General features: G+C 32.1%; 1 long non-coding RNA gene across 1 annotated transcript in view; it reads right to left on the reverse strand.

Annotated features, from left to right (window-relative positions):
* Positions 1-16,876, reverse strand: part of LOC140440505 (uncharacterized) — a 94,075-nt gene that overhangs the window by 42,110 nt on the left and 35,089 nt on the right. Inside the window, exon 2 of the long non-coding RNA XR_011950854.1 lies at positions 7,972-8,035. This is a non-coding gene — a long non-coding RNA (uncharacterized lncRNA). The remainder of the gene's footprint in view (positions 1-7,971; positions 8,036-16,876) is intronic.

The raw sequence follows: 16,876 nt of genomic DNA on the forward strand, positions 1-16,876 counted from the left end.
GCTACCTAATATACCGTCGAAATGAAGAGGAAAATCGTCTTCTACGACATAGAAAACATGAGTTTGGACAAAATCTTTTATCTTGAAATTTACGTTACAACTACATATAGTTTTATTTGGATTTAAGACATTTTTATCAATGCCTCGTAGAGTAATAGACTTAGAATAAATTTTTGGAATGTTTAGTATTTTTGAATATTTAATTAAAGAAATATCTGCGCCTGTATCGATTAGAAACTTGCAAGAGGATGGATTAGAATTATTTACTAAGGGTAAATCTACATAGGAAGTGACTGAGAAGTTGATGGTTGTGATACGGCCTGAACTGAACGAACTCCTCGAGAATCGACCGTTGGTTGTCGAGGATTCTGGAAGTTTAAAGAATTTGTTGGATTTTTGTTTTTATTGTTAAATTCGCGTTTTCTACATTCTTCTATAACGTGACCTGGTTTTTTGCAGTATCTGCAAAAACGTTGGGAAGTGTTGGTATTTTCTTTTCTTAAGTTTGGAGGAAAATCAGAATTGGAATTTGAATTTGAAGGTTTATAATTTTGATTTTGAGAATTTGACCTTTGAAGATTTGAATTAGGATATTTTGGGTTTTGAAAACTAGAATTTTGAAGATGTCTAACATTTCTATCTGAATTGTTTTTATATCGACAGTTATTTGAGGAATGGTTATTTCGTTTGCAAATATTACAGAATGGTCTGAAAATTTCTTGTCTTGATAACTGTTCTTGTTCTTCGGCAATTGCTATAGCAACAGCTCTTTCTAAGGAATCTGGATTTCGGGCTTTGATTAAAATAGAGAGGTCTTTGTTTAATCCTCTAATAAAGACATTTAGTGCTTGAGTTTTTAAGAGTTTAGTACATGCATTTCTTGCATCTGGAGATAAGTCTGGATCAAGTGTATTTATTAATTTTATATAGCAATTTTCAACTTTATTTGCAAATGACATTACATTTTCACTGGGCATCTGACGTAAGGAATGTAATTCCAATTGCCACTGACCTTCAGTTCGGCGTTCAGAATAAGCATCTAATAAGAAGTCTTTTAAATCTTTCCATTCGTCAAATGTTCTGTTTCTAGTTATGGCCCTAGCTTTATCGGTTAATTTAGTTTCTATAATGGCTAATAAGATGGGTTTGGATTGCGGATTTACTAAATTGTATGCTTTATCACAATTGTCTATGAATTCGTATAATTTTGATTTTGTACCATCAAATCGAATGAGAAGTTTTTCAGCTATTTCAATTGATACTGACATTTTATTTGAATTAGAAGTAGAAGAATTTGAAAGAGAATTTGAGTCGGGAGAAGGTATTTGTTCGTCAAATAAGTTACTTATATCAGGATATAAAGTAGACATACGTTTACAAGATTTTTAAAATATGAGACAGAATTTAAGATAGAATGTACTTACAAGTAGAATATTGTTGTTGGTCGCATAGTCTATTATTCCACGGGTTCACCTCTACTTCCGATGGAACTACAATTGGGTTATGACTGGAACTGGATTTCGAACTGGATGTACTGGACCCCAATGTAATTAGTTGTAGTGGCGATTTTTCCACACTGACAGTTTTTTTTGAATGATTCCTCGAAGGAAACAAGTCAATTCAAAAATTCCTCAGCTCTCCTTCTATCAGCAATCAGAGGAACTCTGCTACTAATATCCCACGTTCTGACACCAAATTTTGTTATGGAATACTATGCGTTTATTTCTTCTCCGGACTAACTCTTTGTTTTGGAATTAAACAGAATATATTGACATGTATAAATTTATTATACTAGAGGATGAAAACTACACTCTGCTTGTTATTTCTTAAAACTATGAATATATAAGTTCTGTTATCTACAATTATTTAACGATGTTTCTGGATGGATTTGAGTACAAGAGATTGGACTCAAATATTAATATTAAAATAGCAAATACGGATAGCTTATCGAACAAAGAAATAAGAGAAATAAATTATTATTATTCCATAGATACGAAGTATTAGGTGAATAAACTAGCGAAACTTATTTATTCTAAATAGGAAAATATTTATGAAGAGTATTGATTCTGATTTCTAACAGCAAATAATTATTAGTGATTATACATGAGAACTTTTCATAATTGTAAATAACATATACCAGGTGACTAAAAACTATATAGAAATACATAGATACTTTAATTATCTTACATGTGAGTAGGTAGGTACATTACACATCGGACACGCGGTAAACAATATTATGGTATTTCATGTTATAATTAATGAGCAGATACACTTTCGTCCGGAATATCCTAATGAGTTCAGTTTTACCTGAAGAAATAACACTTTCGTCCAAGTCAAATATTTTTGCATATACACTTTCGTCCAGGGGTCGAGCTCCTCGGGGATCAATCCCATAATTAAAAAAAAAATTGTCTGTAAAATTTATTATCTTAGATTAGTGAATTTCATTTACAACTTACAATATAAATAGCAAATAATAATAAACTTACTTAAAAACTAAAATAATGGGATGTATATTTAACATATTCCAGCCTGGTAATAGTTTTTTCATTAAAATTTTCTATTTTACTTTTCAAAAATTTCTCACGAGCTACAGTTGTGTTATTAGGTCTGTTACATTTATGACTCCTTTGAATTCTAATGTAGATCTCATTTTGATATTGATTGATAGCCTCTAAAAACACGAATATATTCGGATGGTATGTATTGTTACGTAAAAATATGAGTCATATTAAAAACCTGTAAACATGTTTATTCACTAATATGTTGTAGAGTCTACGAGACCCTTCGATCAGCTGGCAGAAATCTACCTGAAACGGAAGCTTCCAGAAACCGGTCGAAACGATGACCCGGATTTACTTCTAGTATAATCAGAGGGATTCACCTGAATTCTCGACTGGTTGTATTTTTATATACAATAATAACGGAGCTTTCATTGAAGGGAACAGTTAATTTTGAAGATTTGCGTTCGCGATTTAATTGTAACGTTCGTCAAATAAATTGTTGTACAGTGGTTTAATAAATTGATATAAATTATCGTGTGTTTTAATAAATTAAAATAAGAATAATAAATTATAATTAATAAAGTCGTAACAGTATTAAAGGATTTATGTAAATGTGAATGGAAAGATTAACATACATTGGTTGTTCTCGTAGTTTCTGATGATTTTGCAGCCCAGAGTATCGGTGGAAATGTTGAGTTTTCATCAACATATGTCTCAACTAAATAATCAACAAAAGCATTTAGTTCGACACTCTCGGGCATAATTTCGATCAGATCAAAAACTAAACAATCACCGACTTCTTAGCGATCTAGAAAAAGAAGACCAAAGCAATGACCAGTACTTCTAATGTTTTTCGTGAAACTGGGAGTAATTTTCTTCTTACATTATAAATACTTCGTTTCACTGATTCCAAATTCATAATAGTTAAATTGGTATTTTCTTCTTCACTTAAAACGAAAATGTAAAATTTTCCTGGGTTGAGTACTTATATCTTCTGCAGCTTTACACTGCTACTCTTACAAACTGTTATTGAATGAAGTTGGCCTCCAGACTTTGATGGGAATGATATAAGTTTTGTCTAGAAATTACTACATATCCCCAAGTGTGTAGAAGGCAGCGTTACAACCTTTGGTACATCTCTAGCGTGACTCCCCACTTTTTAACTTTTCGGCAAAATTGAATTTATAGTTATTCACGAATAAAAGAGAAGCCTCTCTTTTCGTTGCACTTTTTTTCACCACCATACGTTTGTCGAAATTCTCCATAACGTTTCAAGAATAAATGATTTTCATAACACAATTCAAGACTATAGAAATATAAACACTTTGAGAATATTTTCACAAATGAATAAACTCGAAGATTCGTACATATTTATATATTTAATATTAATTGCTTCTTCGAAAAGCATTACGAAAATTTACCTGACCCTTTAGACGAACTTGTATACCTAAAATTTTGGGGGCTTGGACGAAAATGCATACCTTCTTTTATGACACTCATTATTTTGGACGAAAGTGTAATCGCCGATAATTAATAAAATAGGTATCAATTCTTTTAAATTTTTATTTTTAGCTAATAAAGTAATAATTAGTGAGTGTTCGGTCTATAAAAAATTTAAAAAATGCAAATCTACAATAGATATGACAGACATTTTATTACTTTCTTAGGCAACTCATAAACTCACGTTTTACACTGATATGCTACGGCCAACGCTACAAATCTACTCTACTGGTTACAAATTAATATACCAATATCTCAGAGGTAAGTTTCTTTTCTTTGTACAGATAACAGTAATGAGTTAAAGCCAGCTAATTATTGCAAAATATTGCATTTTTTCAATAAGAGATTTCAATAAGACAATAAGAGATTTCAATTTAATATAGACTAAACAAGTTTTAAAGCTGAAATTTAGTTTTATTGCTATATCTCTATGTGTAAATCTCGTGTTCGTGATTGTCCAATCATCCTCGGTATCTGAGTGTCTCAATTACTTTTCCGATTACTTCCAGATATTCGTTTTTTCATGTAAATATTCTTAGTCTCCTAAGGTTTCTTAAACAATGGACAGGTACATTCTCTAATGTGTACCATGGTTTCTATAGTAAATTATTTAACTCAGAGTTGCATAATATAATTTTCAAAATAAATCGTTAACCGGAGCAGATCTTAGTTTTTTATTAAAATTCGATCATAACCACTATAAACTTTACTAACCTTCGTCTTCTTTTTTTGTTGCATTATTTCCTCTTCACGTTGGTTTCCGTTGTTAACTTGAAATTTGTGTTTATATTATTTATGCCATATTTTATTTCAAATTAAAGCTTAAAAAACAAAACAACCTTTTCAACGATATTATATAGCCAAAAGTTCGTTAAATACACTAGACAACACTTGGCTAGTTAATGTAGCAATTTGTGGGAAGGAATCTGAATAATGATCAATTTGAAAGCAACCTTACTTTTACTTGTGAGCGTTACGTCACTGACTGACGTGACATCATCCTTGTATTCACTACCTACTGTTCGGTTGGACTATGTAGTTGTTGCAATCGAAGGTGCCTTTTCATTTAAATTATTGTGTAATTAAAAGAGGTGTTCGAGTTTTCAATGTTAGTTTTTTATAGATGTATTAACTATGTCGTGATGAGTTAGAGGTAACATAATATTGTCTTGGATTGTTTATTTGCTATTAGCAGAATGTGGATGTGTAGAATGACTTTCTGAAACTGTTTCCTTGTACATTTAAGCTTTTTATAAATCTATCTTTGGAAATTAACTAAAAAGTAATCGTAAAGTTGAAAAAACTTTAGACTGTAAGAAATACCATCTTATCTAATGCACTAGGATACATATTACTATGACAATACAGTCTCAGTTTTAAACTAGAGTAAAATACATAGCTTATAGGACTTCTGGACCAGCTTGGGTCATTTTCGCATGTAAATTTGAATAAGAAAATTTAAGGATTATCCAGAAAATGATGATTTGAATCATGTCAATTATGTATTAGTGTTATGGTGAAGAATAAATTTGTACAAAAACTTTATGATCTTTTTACATTTTTTACCTATGCGTTGCATTTAATAATAATAATAATAATAAATTGCCTTTATTTAGTCTGTAAAAATTTACAAACAAGAGATACATGAGGCGAAGTCTAGCTAGAGCTACTCCACTTAACCTCAAGTTTACAAAATCAGTTTGAAATAAGTAGAACATGAAAAAAAAAATTATTTATAAATTGACATAAATAATAATATAATATTGAAATGGTAAAAATAGTCATGTGGTTACTAGAAAAATAAGATAAAGAAAATAATTTGTGATGTTATGTGATAAATGATATTAATGATAAATAAAAACAAACAAAAAATTCTAAAAATTCTAATGGTAACAATTACGACAACAATATACTATATAATAATAATAACGTTACTGCGATTGTAGTAAAAATTTCCTATAATGCCGCTTCATGAAATCAAGAGATTTACCTCTTAAATTTTTTGTTAAACTATTAAACACTAAAACAGCATTGTAAGTAAACGATCGCTGGAAAATAGCTAGTCTATATCTTGGCAGCATAAGACTATGAGGATATCTCAGATCCAGATTATGAGCGTCTTCACGAAATACTAATTTGTTCCTTAAATAAATAGGATTTGACGACGAAATAATTCGATATATCAATGAGACGAGGTGATATTTGTATAAATTATCTATTGTTAGCCATTGAAGTTCTTTAATTTTGCATGATACATGATCATATTTTCTTATGCCAAAAACAAATCTGCAACAATTATTTTGAATTTTTTGCAACCTCAATTTCGTAACTTGATCTAAGCAAGGGTAAAATACCAAGAGCCCATAATTAAGAATTGACATAACCATAGTTTCACAAAGTAACTTACGCAATTTAAAGTTTAAAATGCCTTTGCTTCTATACAGTTGACGCATAACTAAATAGCACTTTTTTACTAAAAGGGTGACATGCTCTTGAAAACGTAGCGTACAGTCATATATGACTCCTAAGTTTCTGCAACTATTAACATTTTTTAGAGGTTCATTTTTTATAATTAGTTTTAAGTTATCCTGAACAGTGGCTTTATAATTTTTTGAACAATATAACAAAGAATTACATTTTTTAGCATTCAGTTTAAGATTATGTCTAGTGGAGTAAGTACAAATAGATTCCAAATCCTGATTTATTTTTTGTGACGCTTGATTTACAGAGTTAGGTTCAAAAGAGAAATACAGTTGTGTGTCATCTGCAAAAGAGTGCAATTTCAGATTATTTAAAGATTTATACAGGTCGGATATATATATTGAAAAAAGGAGAGGACCAAGAACCGAACCTTGAGGCACCCCTGAATTGACAGATGCAAATTCTGATGAACTATTATCGATTATGACCTTCTGATAACGATTTACCAAATAAAATTTGAAAAACTGTAAGGAGGTATCATCAAATCCAAAATATTTCAATTTAGCACACAGAAGAGCGTGATCAATAGTGTCGAAGGCTTTAGAAAAATCAAGCAAGATGACTGAGGTTGCTTTTCCTTCATCAAATGATCGAAGTATATTATCGGTTAAGTCAAGAAGCAGGGTCGTTGTACTAAACTCTTTTCTAAAGCCTGATTGTATACACGTAACTACATTATTTCTGAAAATATAATCGTATATCTGTTTATAGATAACCTTTTCTAAAATTTTTGACAGTCCCGGTAGGATGCTTATTGGGCGAAGATCATTAAGTGATTCAGGTTTATTTGATTTGGGCAGTGGTTTTACCAAAGCGTATTTCCAAGTGTCCGGAAAATAACCTACCTCCAGACAACAATTTATAATGTGCGTAATATAAGGAGCAGTAATAGAAAGGGAGAGTTGTAGCATCTTTGCAGAAATATTATCACATCCAACAGCTTCCGATTTTAACCCCAATATAAGTGATTTAATTTCATCAATAGTGGCCATTTTAAACGAGAAAATAATATCTGGGTTGAAAATATTTGACTGATACCATTGGGTTGTCTCAGGACAACAATTTACAGGGCTAAAGACAGATGTAAAATAATTATTTATAGATATAGGATCTTTAAGCTCCTGAGGGATCTCTATAACTGGTTTATTTACAATTTTGAATAACCTCACAGCTTTCCAATTTTTTTTTTTTTTCTTCTTTCTTAGGTAAAAAAATTTCTTAGGTAAAAGGGTACAAGTGCTACTTAGCAACCTAAAAATAGCTCCAAAATGAGTAAAATTAATACAATTATGATTTTTTGTTACAAATAAAAATAATAATAATAATTCCTACAGATACTAAATTGGAGAAGAAAAACTAGCATTAAAAAATTACGGCAAGTACAGTGAAGGCTCAACTTTAAACGGCGTTTACTCAAAATTTTCGTCACTTATACTTCTTTACTTCTAAGATCCGCATTTAAAATTGAATAAAAAACTAAACATACCTTTATAAATATTTCAAACCATCGTTGTATAATGCCTTCCTGCACTGATATATCCACCGAACACCTGCAACAAAATAAAATATTCATAAGTAACTCATTTTTATGTAATTTCGAAATATTTGAGCATCTAAACTTTCTTTATAAACAATTATACGTTTTAGTGTTGATTAAAATGTACGTATAAGGAAAAGAAATGTTTCTTTCTCTCTGAAAACCGTTTAGCAACTTTATGCTAAAATGTCTTAACGTTTCAACAAGTCATAAAGCTTTAAAACTTTATTCAGAGGCTGTGTGTTCGACAAGATAAGCATTCACTTGAATATATATTTCCTTTTTGCGAATAATTCACTCAATGCAAGAGTAAAAGCAACATGTATCCGATAAATCGCTACGCACTCCTGAACAGTCAACTGCAGGAGATATTTTATTGGGCTGGTAGGAATATTTATATGATAAATAATATCGATTTATAACAAATACAACAATTGTTTTTAGTCGGTTAGTTATTTAGTCGATTAAAATACACAAATAGTTTATTTTTATGTTGGTTAAAGTTGGAAACAGAATGGTATTCGTCAAAATAGATATAATTTCGATTTTTATTAGATAAATAATTCCATTTTAATTACTACGTTTGATAAATATACTTGCGGTGGATGTTAAAGATGACAAAAAAAAATAATTATAATAAACAGCTGAGAATAATTAGCTATGCTCCGTTTGAAAATTATTGATACCACAGATTTTAATAGAACAGCTGAGAATCCCAACGTAATATACCAGTGACAAATAATGTCAAAATTATTTCAGACTCAATATATCCAATCTCTGTGACAAAGAACCGGACAAAAATAGAAATATGAAAGGACTTAGCAGTATACTGTAGAGAGACCGTGGTAAAATCCTGAAGAGAAAGAAATTTTCTGACGATTTTTGCTTCAGTTTTTTTATCATCACCATTGTCGTTCAATCCTTTCGGACTATGGCATAGTCTGAAGTGGAACAGTCCTCGTTTTCCCTGTGTTGGTTATAATTATTTATTATCCGGGAAGATTTCATTATCCGTATTATACAGATTGGAATTGATTAGATTTGAATTCCTTCCTAAATCCGTATTTTTCTTTCCATTGTTTTATTTTCATAACGTTTATGGCGTTTTCCATGTTATCCCACCATCTTGTTGTTGGTCTACTTTGGCTTCTTCGTTGGTTTTGCGTCCCTCTCGTCGCTTTTTTGACCACATTGTTGCTGGTCTTTTGATGATGAGAGATTTTAGAGAAGGATGTGTGTTGTCTCCTGACTTATTCAACATTAATGGTGAACATGTCAGAGTAACAGTGGTTGGTAGGAAAATCTCCAATCTAGGGTTTGCTGATGACACTACACTTATAGCAGCAAATGAGCAAGAAATGTTTAATCTCCTGAGAAGAGTTGAGTACGAAAGCAATAAAGTTGGTCTGAAAATAAATAAAACTAAGACAAAAATAATGACGGTCGACAGATTCCACACTATTCAACTGACTAACATGTTACAGAAATACCAGATAGTGGACAGTTTTGTCTATTTCGGGTCTAGTATAACTAACGGTAGTAACTGTGAAGCAGAAGTTCGGAGACAGATTCTATCTATATAAGGATTTTTACAGCTGTCGCTGCCTTCCTTCTATCAGCCAACGTCTCCAGTCCTTTCTGTTCTGCCATTCTCCATCTCTAAGGTCTCGTCTTTCCATGGCCTCGTCCACTTCATCCCTCCATGATCTTCGGGGTCTACCTCTTTTCCTCCTTCCTATTGGGCTCCAATCCGAAATCTTTGCTATCCACCTTGTATGATCTGTTCTTCTCACATGTCCATACCAAATTAAACGTTTTTCTTCGATGTAGCTGAGTATATCTTGTTCTACTGCCATTCTTCGTTTTTTCTCCTCATTTCTGATATGATCCATTTTTGTCACTCTGCAGCTTCTTCTCATGAACTCCATTTCAATTGCTTTTTTCCATTTTGGACCTGTTTCGTTTATTTATTACCCAATTCTCGCGCTCCATATGTCATTATACTGCGTACCAAGGTGTTATAAATTATCTTCTTTGTATTTCTGGTAATCTGTCTATCCCACAGTACCCCGTTCATTTGGTTAATACATGTTCTAGTCTGTGTTAATGTGCTGGTTATCTCTTGCTCGGTGGTTCCATTTTTTGAGAGTATTGGTATGGCAAAAAATAAATGCGATGAGTTACCTAAATAAAATTTGGAAAGACAGATCTATCAAAATATCAAGATGAGACTGGTGAATGCCCTTGTATTCTTAATATTTCTATACGAGGCAGAGACTTGGACTCTTCGCGGACACGAGCGTCAAAAAATTGATGCCTTTGAGATGTGCTGCTGGAGAAGAATGCTGGACACCTGGACAGCTCATAGGTCAAACGTTTTCATTCTTAACCAACTCGAGATTAAAAAAAGGCTGTCCACAATATGTCTGCAATTTTTCGGTCACGTGGTTCGCAGAGGTGACGATAGTTTGGAGAGATTAATTGTTTCTCCCTTAATTTTCTCTCCCTTATTTGCTTTCTTTCTCATTTTTTAGGTTTTTTTATTCATATTTAAAATTGAGTAGAAGTATTACTTCTTCTGTCACAGTATACATTTTTTTGCTGTCCCAGTTCAAATTCTGTTATTTAGTTATTGTTCTTCATTCTTCCCGATCTACCTATTAACGTGTTATACACGGTTCATATTTTTTATAGACGTTTTATTTAATTGTTATCAAATCTTGACCTGTTTATTTCTTCTGCTTCCTCCTCTATTCATATATTTCTCTTTCTTTAGTATATCGCTCTCGCTATGTTTCTTGCTATTTTTGTAATTTGTTCCAATTTTTTATAATACTATTTCTAAAAAACACCAAACTAATTACCCAAAATCGACCAAACCTTCCTATAACATTCTCGTGACCGCATAAAAAATCAGTCGTCTATATGGTTGTAAATAGCATTCATTATGATAAATTCTAATGCAGAAATGATGTTCTAGCTTGTTAATAAAAAACCTTAGCATGGCTCAGGATTGGTATTTATCTACGAGGTAATGTAACTTGTACATAAATATTATGAGATAACAGGTGAACATCGGCTTGAACGTAAAGGACAAGTGGAAAGTGTTGTTTGGGCTGTGATTGTGCGAGTGTGAGGACATAATGTGGGAAATACATGGGTAAAGGCAACGATACTTAAGAAGATAGGATCTTGTTTTAATTGTTGATACACGTTTTGAGAAAAGTAGGTTTCTTTCTTGGCTCGAACATTTTATTCATCAAGAAATTTCTTGAGTTTGTTATCGTTGTTGTAATTAAGAACCCCTTCCCATATTAGTTGGCCCACTTATGGAATTTGCGGTTTAAATCGATTACCATAAATCAATTTATACTCTGCATGTTTTTATAAGTCCCCATATTAATTAATATGGCATTTTTATTAATATTTATTAAAAACATTAAACTTATGGAAAATCCAATTCGGAAATCGCGAATATGTTGGAATTGTCTCGCTATAGTGTAAGAAATATAGTCAGAAGATACAAAACTACTGGTTCGGTCGTCACAAAACCTAGAAATGTACGAAAAAGTAAAATAACCGAAGCAGATCGACGGGCATTAAGACACATTATAGTGAAAATCGACGAGCAAATTATATGGAGTTGTTTTATGGAGTGAAGTTATTGGAAGACACGTTTCTAGATCAACATGTCACCGATAGGCCCAAAAATTAGGATTTGGTACTTACCAAGTAAGTATTATAGTTGAAAAAATTAGTACAAATTGTTTTTAATAAATTTCATTTTATTTTAGGCTAAGGAAAAGCCGCTTTTAACATTACAACAAAATAAAAATAGACTAAGATGGTCCAAAGAGCACAAAGATTGAACTCAATCGCAATGTGATTCAGTACAATGGAGTGATGAGTCCAGATTTGAAGTGTGTGTTGGAGACAGTAGGAGTCGCGTCATTAGCAGAAAAAATTGAAGCGGAAGATTTCGTCTTCCAACAGGACGGCGCAGGTTGTAACACCTCAAAAAAAGAGTTTAAAACGGATTGAAGACTATAGCATACCACTTCTGGAATGGGTTTTTAACAATCCCCGATAGAGACTTAGTGGCGCGAAATAAAAAAAGGTTTGAGAAAACATCCTGCCAGGTCCGTCAACGAATTGATGGAAAAAAATGCAAGAAATATGGGATTTGTTTACATTATAGTGTATTTTTATGTATGAGAGAGTAATAAAACAATAAATTATGTATGCAAATCCCTAAACTGTTGATACGGGTGACTCAATGAAAAACAGATATTTGTCAACAAGTTTACAGAAGTATATAGGAAAACAATTTTAAATTGAGTATGACCACCAGGTATAAAGGTTGGAGCAGAATAGAATACAACAGTTGTGAGGGTTACTAATCCCTAAATAAGGTTGCCAGTGTCGGAGTGATGGAGGTTAACAGGTACTAATGAATTTGCAAGAAATGTAAGATGTTTATTTTATTGGTTATATATAACCAATAAAAGTTTAATAAGTACCTACCTATTTGCAAAATAAAGTTTAATTCTTTAGATAAAATAAAACGTTTTATTTTATCTGAAATGAGTGCATTCCACGAAGTAAGGGTTTCAACAATCAAACATTTAATTCTTTAATTCCAGGAATCTACGACAGTAATTGACTAGATAATTACCTTCTAAACTTATTCCACAGAAAATGTGATAGTGGGTTTTTCCATTTTGTATATAGGAGGGTCCAAGTGGCGTATTCAAAATTCTTAACAGTTCACTAAAAGTAGGTACTTCAGTTGCAAGGTGCAGTTTATTGTGTATACTAGTGTTATGGAAAATTTGAAAGTGCCGTGTAAACGCCGAAAAATTGGTCCTCTAACAGTTAATGAAAAAACATTAATATTTAATTGTTTTAAATCATTTACAGACAAACGTTTATGTGAAAGTGTTGATGAGACCGTTGAGTTAGTTAGCAGTACACTTGGTGTTGGGAAATCTACGATTTACAAAGTTATTAAAGAAGAGAAATGTGGTAGTTTTCAAATGCCACGTAATGCTCCAGGGAAACCAAAATTTCAAATAGAATATCATTTTAAAGAAGGACTTCGACGGAAAGTGCATGAATTCTTCTTTAGACAAGAATTTCCAACATTGGATAAAGTTCTTGTCTCAGTTCGAGATGATAAGGATTACCCAGAAATGAGTCGAAGTACGTTATGGAAACTTTTAAAAGAAATAGGCTTCCGCTGGAAAAAGAATCCCAGAAAGTCTATTTTATTAGAAAGAAGCGATATTGTCATATGGAGAAGACATTTTCTAAGAACCATAAAGGAAATGAGAAACCAAAAAAGAAAAATATTTTATCTTGATGAAATATGGATCAACGAGGGTCATACACCAAATAAATTTTGGCAGGATGAAACTGTTACAAGTCAAAGGCACGCTTTTGTAAATAACTTATCTACTGGTTTAAATCCACCATCAGGAAAGGGACGCAGGCTGATAATAGTACACATTGGCAGTTCAGACGGTTTTGTTGAAGGTGGTTTATTAACTTTTGAATCAACTCGTACCGGTGACTACCATGAAGACATGAACGCTGATGTCTTTCAAGAATGGTTCGAACAAATGATAGATCTTCTTCCTAAGAACTGTGTAATAGTAATGGATAATGCAAGTTATCACTCCAGACTTATAGAAGGACTGCCCACAACCAAGTGGTTAAAAAAAGACTTGCAGAATTGGCTGAGTTCAAAAAATATTACGTACCATCCCGGATCTATAAGAAAGGAACTTTATTCGTTGTGTGCCCTTCATAAAGAAAAATTTAAAAAATACGAAATTGATGAAATTGCCAAAAATCGTGGAATGACAGTACTTAGATCCCCACCATATCATTGTGAATTAAACCCGATTGAACTGGTATGGGCACAGATAAAGAGTGAAGTTTCAAGAAAAAATACCACTTTTAAAATTCATGATGTTAAACAGTTGTTTTTGGAGGCCGTAAATAATGTAAAACCTGAAAACTGGGAAAAGGCAGTAAATCACACTATTAAAGAAGAGGAAAAAATGTGGAAGCTGGACAATATTACTGATAAAATGATCGAGCCAGTTATTATAAATCTTGGTTCTGAAAGTTCATCTTCTGAATCTGATTTGGATTTGTAACAAGTAGCTGTAAGTTTTATATCAATATTTTTATTCATCTATTTAACATACCTTAGACGGTTTTAAAAACTCTTTTTCTCTTTTGTAATTTTTAAAAATTAAAAAAAATTTGAATTTTTTAAAACCCTTTTTAATGTAGGCCAGTCAGTTCTAATATAGTGTGTGATAAAAGAGGTCACTTTTGTTTACATACACATAACACTTTATAACACTGAAATAATTCATTTATTTTTTACAATTATTCAAAGAAATTTTTCAATTAATCTTGAGCACGCCCATGGAGTGGTCGGAGCTACCAGTTAAAATTATGCTAATTACTCTCTCGTTCATAAAAATAAACTATAGAATTTTGCCAGAACTTGGTAAAAACTATGCCTCGAAGAATTGTGGATTTCATTAAAAATAAAGATGATGGAACTCAGTGGTAAACTTTTACATTTTTTTTGGTAATATTACATATTCTATGCGTTTTTTTAATTTATGATTATTCTGTTAATCAATAGTTTTCATTACGTTATAAAATATTTTCTATAATTAGGAAATTAAAAAATGTTATTCGACGCATAAAAACTTCTAAAATTTACGCTGCGTTTTTATTTTTGTTCTTTAAAATTTAATTTTCTTATCAATGTAACGCTGGGCCAACTGATATGGGAAGGGGCTCGTATATACAATCAATCATACTTATACTTATGAATAAGCACATTTACAGTAAAATCACAAAGATAATCCGAGCATTAAATTGGAACAAAGTGCCATAGTTCAAATTGATGGGCAACAATCTGAAGGAATGAAGATCTGTAGAGGAGTTAGACAAGGATACGTTTTTAAGACAACGGAAAATTAATTAACAACTTACTATATGCAGATGACACTGTGATCATTATAATGAGGATAAAAGACTTACATCTAATCGAAAGCTTAAGTATGAATAGCGCTGAGATGGGAATTACTATAAATGCTCAAAATGCGAAATATATTTTTTATTTACAAAGCTCAACAGGACTTGAAGGCCTAGGGCTAAATTACAATTAATATAATACTTATATATTACAAAACTTGTATCAACTGGGGTGGCTTCTTGTCCAATGATGCTCCTTGCCTACTAAATTGGCTAACTATTCTCCTACATTCATCCCTGTTTTTTGCTCTTTCTTTCCAACCATTAATTAACTCTTTTCTGAAATCTTCCTTTCCATTCTCATCTCGTGCCCCATCCATCTAACTATCTGTGTTTTTATAAAGTGACTGATGCTTAATTCGTTATACAGTTCCTCCAGTTCCCTGTTTGTTCGTCACACCCAACCTTCCACTGTGTTTTTGCCTCCAAGGATATTCGACGTTTTATGAGACATTTTAAATGACATTCGACGTTTTATGAGACATTTAAAATGACATTTGACGTTTTATGAGACATTTTACATCGAATGTCATTTTTTAAGGGATGCAATTTAGGGTTTGCGCCATTAAAAGGTAGACTATCTATTGCTTGTCAAATTTAACGTGATACTTGGCCGATTTGAAATTAGGCTCCACCCACGATGCGCATTCGACAACAACACAATTCGTCCTTATTATTTGTTGGCCCTTCGAATTGCAAGGTACTTGTATAGTCTGCGACAAAGTTTTTTTATTTTACTTATGTTTAAAGTTACTGTGTGTTGAAGAAATATCGTATTACAATAGATTTGACTTTTTAAATACTTATTGTTAAGTATTTTAAATTATAAACATGGATTTTCATTCAAAATTAGAAGGCAAAGTCTTGTCGCGACAAACGAGAGAGGTAATAGCAAATGTAATTATTTTTATGCAGAGAGAAGCGATGCAAAATCCGCATGCTAAAGATTTTAAAAAAGTTCAAGAGCGTGCTTCCTTAGCAACGGGAGTAAGTATAGCCCCTATAAAACGGATCTCTCCTGAAATGAAAAATATAGAAGAAGGTGCTTCTACATCATTTTCGACGCCTAACAAAAGAATGAGATCTGCCCCAAAATCGAACTTGGGCGATTTTGACAAAGGTTTACTTCGGCGTATAATAAACTTTGAGAAAAGTGATGAGAGATATGGGATTTCGATGGAAGAAAGCGAAGAATAACAGGAAAATCCTAATGGAAAAACCCGATATACAAGTGCTCCGGAGGAAGTTTCTCAGAAATATTAAACAATATAGGGAAGAAAATCGGCCCATAATTTACATGGATGAAACTTATATTCATTCCTCTCATACCCATGACAGATACTTGGGAGACAATACCACCGAAGGTTTGCACAAGCCAGTGTCCAAAGGACAAAGCTGATTATTGTTCACGCCGGCGGCCAAATGAGGTTCACAAAAAACGCATGTTTGACATTTAAATCTGGTACGAAGTCTGGAGATTATCATAGCGAAATGAACTATAATAATTATAAAATATGGATTCATGAAAAACTTATTCCTAATATACCAGCCCGTAGTGTATTGGTTATAGACAATGCATCATACCACAATGACCAAGTGCAAGAATGTCCCACTATGGGGTGTAGAAAAGACGAAATGAAGGAATGGTTAAGACAAAAGAACATTTCTCAGACGAAATGATAACAGCAGAATTACATAATCTAATAAAAATTCACAAACCCAGAAATAAAACTTATGAAATAGATCAAATTATGAACAATGCAGGTCACTCTCTCTTAAGACTACCTCT

Source organism: Diabrotica undecimpunctata, chromosome 5 (genome assembly GCF_040954645.1).
Source record: "Diabrotica undecimpunctata isolate CICGRU chromosome 5, icDiaUnde3, whole genome shotgun sequence".
Classification (NCBI taxonomy): domain Eukaryota; kingdom Metazoa; phylum Arthropoda; class Insecta; order Coleoptera; family Chrysomelidae; genus Diabrotica; species Diabrotica undecimpunctata.